Source organism: Ornithorhynchus anatinus, chromosome 1 (assembly GCF_004115215.2).
Source record: "Ornithorhynchus anatinus isolate Pmale09 chromosome 1, mOrnAna1.pri.v4, whole genome shotgun sequence".
NCBI lineage: Eukaryota > Metazoa > Chordata > Mammalia > Monotremata > Ornithorhynchidae > Ornithorhynchus > Ornithorhynchus anatinus.
Window position 1 is genome coordinate 56,212,281 of NC_041728.1, and position 6,847 is coordinate 56,219,127.

General features: G+C 44.1%; 1 non-coding gene across 1 annotated transcript; it reads right to left on the reverse strand.

Annotated features, from left to right (window-relative positions):
- Window positions 1-6,107: 6,107 nt before the first annotated feature.
- Window positions 6,108-6,245, reverse strand: LOC114815928. The gene has a single exon (XR_003763726.1). It is a non-coding gene; the product is annotated as a small nucleolar RNA SNORA7 (small nucleolar RNA).
- Window positions 6,246-6,847: the final 602 nt, after the last annotated feature.

The window sequence follows — 6,847 nt, forward strand, 5'->3', positions numbered from 1 at the left end:
TTTAGAGACCAGCTGGTCTGAAATAATGAAAACATCTGGGTGGGAAAAAAACATTTCAATTCTAACATAGTCCTCCTTGAAACTTCATGCTTTCAGATCCAAGATTCGGAAAGAAAATACCTTCGTGTATCAGTGATTTCCCAGTCTTAAACTTAGTGTAGTTCATTGAGGCAAGCACTCAGTAAATGCCATGAATTGATAGATTGATTTTACTCAATTACTGGTAAAATGTGCAGCTTGGTAACAACCCCGATCACAGTTTTGTTTTTTAAAATGGCATTTGTTAAGTGCTTATTATATGCCAGCTGCTGTACTAAGTGCTGGGGAAGATCAAGCCAATCAGATTGGATGCAGTTCATGCTCCACATGGGGCTCACAGTCTTAAATCCCATTTTACAGTTGAGTCAACTGAGACCTAGAAAAGTGAAGTGACTTGCCTAAGGACACCCAGAAAAATAGCACAGCTGGGATTAGATTCCAGGTCTTTCTGATTCCCAGGTCCATGTTCTACGTACAGTTCTCTTTTTTCACCCTGACCACTCAGAACCCACAAGCAAATTTGGTAACTCCCTGCTTTTCCATCTGAGCCATCTCAACCACAGTTGGGTCAGATTAGCCCCAAGCGACTTCCGTGATCTCTGCCTCCATAAAGAGGGAATTGTGCTGTAATTAAGAGGGTGGTTCTGTGCAGTGGCATAAATGACTCATATGGTAGACACGCACATACACAAACACAAACAAACACAAATAAGCACACACACCACCCACCTACACACACACCCCCTCTAAGGATTGTGGAAACTCTGTGGAGGAAGATGAGAGTGACCGAAAATCAATCACTGGAAATTTTTGAGCACTGACTGTGCAGAGCACTGTACTAAGCATTTAGGAGAGTACAACACCACAGAGTTGGTAGACACGTCCCCTGCCCACAACGAACTTACAATCTAGAGGGGGGAGATGGGTGATTAATCAGGAAAGACCTGATAGATATGTTTCTACCCACAGTTGGCTAATCTAAATCATTCAGGGGCCTTCTCTCTAGTCTTCCCTACTTTTTTTTTCCCCCAGAAATTCTTAGGGAATCGACTCCTCAGTTTTCCCTACTTTTTGTTTCCAGAATTTCCCAGGGAATTATCAACGCCTCAGTCACCCGGCTTGTGTAGACAGTGACTGATTCCTAGGAATTTTAGGAAGAGCAGAAACATTTTCCTCCAATTTAACTCCAAACTGCTTCCAGGGAGAGGCAGATGGCAGTACATGAACAAGATAAGTGCTAGGGAAAAGTGTTCCCGTTCGCTTTAATGAAGCTCTCTTCAGCTAGGGGAAGATCAGTTTGATTTAAAATATTATAATCCTCCTCATGGGTCAAGGATGACGCAAGTTGCTGAAATTTAGTACATTAGTCTTGAGTTGCCAGATCCTTGTGAAAAGGTGGTCTTTGCTGCAGCTTGCATGAGAAAAATTGAGAAACTTAGCAGGGATAAAATGACATCATGACACTTTGGTCAGTGCCAAGCACGGTTTCCAGAGAATGACATTCAACATGAAAACAGAGACGGGCGTGTTCATTTGTACCGTTTTGTGCTCGGCTTTTCGATACTTTTCGAGACACGATGCCAATCCACGTTTACAATAAAAATCTAAATCCATCTGAACACTCTCGCAAGGTCTGTGCTGCCTTCCGAATTTGACAGCAAGGCACGACTAAGGATTGGATTTAACCTGGCATCATCATTTCTTAGTATTAATAGAAGTAACTTCTTGACTTCAAGTAATTCCTTGTGGGCAGGGAATTTGCTTATTGTTATAGCGTATTCTCCCAAACGTTTAGTACAGTGCTCTGCACACAGTAAGGACTCAATACTACTACTACTAATAATGTTGGTATTTGTTAAGTGCTTTCTATGTGCCGAGCACTGTTCTAAGCACTGGGGTAGATACAGGGTAATCACGTTGTCCCACATGAGGCTCACAGTCTTCATCCCCATTTTACAGATGAAGGAACTGAGGCATAGAGAAGTTAAGTGACTTGCCCACAGTCACACAGCTGACAATAAATAAGACTGAATGAATAAATGAATAGTGGCAGTAGTTATTGTTGTTGACTTGTCATAGTGATGACATTTATCGAGTTCCTAATGGGTGCAAGCGCTTAGTACAGTGTTAAGTGCTTAGTACAGTACCCTGCACATAGTAAGCACTCAATAAATATGATTGAATGAATTACTGAGCACTTGGGAAAGTAACACAGGAGCCTCAGATATGTTCCCTGCCCCCCAGAAGCTAACCATCTAGGGACTGGAGGTAGGGGAGGTGGTGGGGGAGGTTGGGCAGGTGGGGGGAAGGAAACCAGAAACTACTTACAAAAGTAGTAATCAGAATGATTTCCTGTACATACATTCAAAAGTGATGAGGCAGGGTATAAATAAATATAAGTGCTAGAAATGGCTATTGGATTGCTATGCCTAAGAGTATTGAGAGTTAATTGGGGAAGACTTGTTGGATAAAATGAGATTTTAGTTAAGATTTGAACATGGACAGAGTATACTGGGAAAGACTTTTTTTTTTTAAAAAAAAATGATATTTGTTAAGTGCTTACTATGTTCTAAGCATTGCATTAAGTAGATACAATATGAGCATCAGATACAGTCCCTGTTCCTCTTTATGGAGGCAGGGAAGCAGTGTGGCCTAGTGGGTAAGAGCACGGGCCTGGGAGGCAGAATCACTTATCTGCTGTGTGTGGCCTTGGGCAAACTACTTAACTTCTCTGCGCCTCAGTTACCTTTTCTTTAAAATGGTTGATTAAAACTGTGAACCCCCTGTGGGACAGGAACTCTGTCCAATCTGATTGGCTCTTATCTATCCCAGTACTTAGTACAGTGTTTGGTACATTGTAAGGGGTTAACCAAAGCTATAAATAATAATTTTCAAAAATGGGGTTCATATTGTAAGGAGGAAAGAGAACAGGTATTTAATGCGCATTTTGCCGATTAGGAATTTTGTGCCTTGCAAAAGCTCACACAGCAGAATTAAGTGGTTTTGTGAGAGAAAGGAAAGCAGCGTGGCCTAGTGGAAAGAGCACGGGCCTGGGAGTCAGAGGATATGGGTTCTAATCCTGGCTCCACTACTTGTCTACTGTATGACCTTGGGCAAGTCACTTAACTTCTCCGTTCCTCTGTTTTCTAATCGGCAAAATGGAGATTCACTAGCTGTGCTCCCTCTCCTTTAGACTGTGAGTCCCATGTGGGACCTGATTGTCTTGTATCTGCTTCACACTTCTTACAGTGTTTGGTACACAGTAAGTGCTTAACAAATGTTGTTGTTGTTATCATTATTAAAAGGATGACTCCATCCTAGACCTTATGAGTCAGTTTTAGCCTCAGGACTCATGGACTGTGCTGGAAAAAAGGGCCTTCAGACTGGAAATCCCCCCGCCTGGTTCCTAGTGAAGGTTTGCTGTATTTCCTGTACTGCAAAAGCACAGATGTTCCCAGAGAAGCCTCCGCTACTCCGTTCCATCCCCTCTCATTAGATTTTGGGATATACCGGTTCGCCTGCTGGACCACAGTTCTTGGCTGGCCTAGGAGGTCTGTTTATGCCTTCCTCCTCTTCTTCACCACAGGACTGACGCAACTCCAGTCCCCAGGTCCACCAGACCATCACGACTCAGAAGCCACATCTGGTGGGGGTTAGGGTTTCCACTTTAGGTCACACAATCCCAATCTGGGGTGGTCACGGGGAGGTTTTGGAACTGCCATTAAATGGTTTCTGGTGAGATTGGGTACAGTCCCACTTCGTGCCGGGATGGTGGGAGAGGGCATTTCATCCTCAGTGATGTTGACAGCAGCATGGCCAGAGGGAGGAAGGGGTGATGGGAAGAAGGTGGAGGAGGAGAAGGGGAGGGGGAGGGAGAGCAGGAAAGGGTTGGGGGGGAGAGGAGGAGGGAGAGGAATGAGGAGGGGGTAGGGGGAAGGAGGAAAGAGATAAGAAAGGAGAGGAGGAAGGAGGGGTGGGAGGGGAAGGAGGAAGAGGAGAAGGAGGAGGTAAGAGGACTGTGGGAGGACGGAGGAGGAGGGAACTGAGGATACTGAATTGCAGTCACTTCCTAGTGCTCTGAAATTTTCTGCGGGCCTACTTTCACTGGATCTGCGCTATGGAATTTGATTAACTGCAGGTCTGGACGTGTGTTCTACAGCTGTCACTATGGCCCTATTTCCAAGTTCAAACCAGAGGCCCAGCAGCAGGACCGAGAACAGCCCATCAATTGTCCTCTAGATAGCTGCTTTCTTTTCTAGGACTGAAGAGGAATTCAAGACCTGGGAGTTTGTCCTGCTGAGCCCTTCAACCAGAATCAATAGTATTTATTGAGCACTTACTGTGTGCAGAGCACCGAACAAAGCAACTGGGAGAGTACACTATAATAGAGTTGATAGACATTTTCCCTGCCCAGAATGTGCTTACCATCTAGAGGGGAAAACAGGCATTAATACAATTAAATAAATAAATTATGAAACATCTACATAAGGGCTGTGGGGCTGAGGGAGGTGAGAATAAAGGGTGTAAATCCAAGTACAAGGGTAACGCACAAGGGAGTGGGAGAAGTGGAAATTAGGGCCTCATCAGGGAAGGCCTTCCGATGGAGATTTTCTTTTAAATAAGGCTTTGAAGGTGGGGAGAGTGATCGTCTGTCAGATATGAAGTAGCATGGCCTAGCGGATAGAACACAGTCTTGGAAGTTAGAAAGACCCGAGTTCAAATTTTAGCTCCACCACTTGTTTACTGTCTGATCTTGGGCAAGTCATTTAACTTATTTGGAACTCAGTTGCCTCATCTGTAAAATGGAGATTAAGACTGTGAGCCCCTTGTGGGGCATTTTCACTTATATAATAGTAGAATAGAGAATAGAATAGAGTAGAATAGAATAGAGAAGCAGCGTGGCTCAGTGGAAAAGAGCACGGGCTTTGGAGTGAGGGGTCATGAGTTCGAATCCCAGCTCTGCCACTTGTCAGCTGTGTGACTGTGGGCAAGTCACTTAACTTCTCTGTGCCTCAGTTCCCTCATCTGTAAAATGGGGATTAAGACTGTGAGCCCCACGTGGGACAACCTGATTTCCCTGTGTCTACCCCAGCGCTTAGAACAGTGCTCTGCACATAGTAAGTGCTTAACAAATACCAACATTATTATTATAATTACTATATTTTTTATAATTATTATAATAATAATGTTGGTATTTGTTAAGCACTTACTATGTGCCAGACCCTGTACTAAGCGTTGGGGTAGATACAAGCAAATTGAGTTGGAGTCAGTCCCTGTCCCACAGTGGGCTCACATTCTTTATCTCCATTCTTTACAGATGAGGTAACTGAGGCACAGAGAAGTGAAGTGACTTGACCTCAGTCACACAGCAGACAAGTAGTGGAGCCAAGATTAGAACACCTTCCGAATTCCAGGACCATGATCCACTATGCCAAGCTGCTTCTCACATCTACCCCAGCACTTAGTACAGTGCCTGGCACAGAAAGCACTTAAATACCATTAAAATAAAAAAAACGAGGGAGGATATTCCAGGCCAGAGGCAGGATGTGGGTGAGAGGTCAGTGACAAGATAGATGAGATCGAGGTACAGTGAGCAGGTTGGCATTAGAGGAGCAAAGCTTGTGAGCTGGATTGTAGTAGGAAACCGTGGTTCTCTACTAAACCACTAATCTACACAGCAAGTGTGGCTTACTGGAAAGAATAATTCTAGGCATCAAGAGACCAGAGTTCTAATCCTAATTCGGGGACTGGGTAAGTCCCCTAACCTCTCTGAGCCTCAAATCCCTCATTTGGAAAATGGGGATAGTGACATGTGTTTCCCTCTGTTTCGAAAGAACCGAGTGCAAAGTCTCGTCTTATGCCGTCGAGTCATTTCCGACCCATAGCGACACCACGGACACATCTCTCCCAGAACGCTTCCCTCTCCATCTGCAATCCTTCTGGTAGCGTATCCGTAGAGTTTTCTTGGTAAAAAATAGGGAAGTGGTTTACCATTACCTCCTTCCATACAGTAAATTTGAGTCTCCCCCCACTACTCTCTCCCATGCCGCTGCTGCGTAGTCAGTTTTGACTTTAGCAGATTGCCTTCCACTCGCTAGCCTCTGCCCAAACTAGGAATGGAATGGCTATGCCTCTGCTTGACCCTCCCTCCCATAGCTGAGACTGGTAGAATACTGGAAACCTTCCAGGTGCAACCCTGAGAGGGAAGTGCAAAGATAGATGTAAAAATATTTTGCAAAACTGAAACTTCTCTTCAAATTCCCAGAGAGTTGACCCTTTTCTTCCTGGATGCTCTTGGACTCTGGAGTTAACCCCTACAGAGGTGTTTTCAGTTTGAAATCCCATCAGCGTGAGGCTTTCTTCTTTAATGATGCTCATTCGGATAAAACCACTAGTGCTCAGCTGGTGTTTCCTTGTCCCTGGGGAAAAACAAGTTACACAAGTAATGGGAAATATCTTCACAGAGCTCTTGCTGGCAAATAATCAACAATTCAGGAGCGAGAGGAAACAGAGGAAATGTTACTATGACAACATATTCACTGGTCCTGTGGCATTCTCTTTATTTGTCCAGCACCCTCAAAACAGTCTACAGAATTAAGCGGTGTGATTGTCTAATTGTTTGAAGTGTAATAATAACGACTGAGGTATGTGTACTAGGTGCCAAGTTAAGCATTGGAGTAGATACACTATAATCAGTTAATCAACTGTATTTATTGAGCACTTACTATGTGTAGAGCATAGTGCTTGGGAGAGTACAATATAATAGAGTTGCTAGACATGTTCCCTGTTCACAGTGAGCTTATACTTT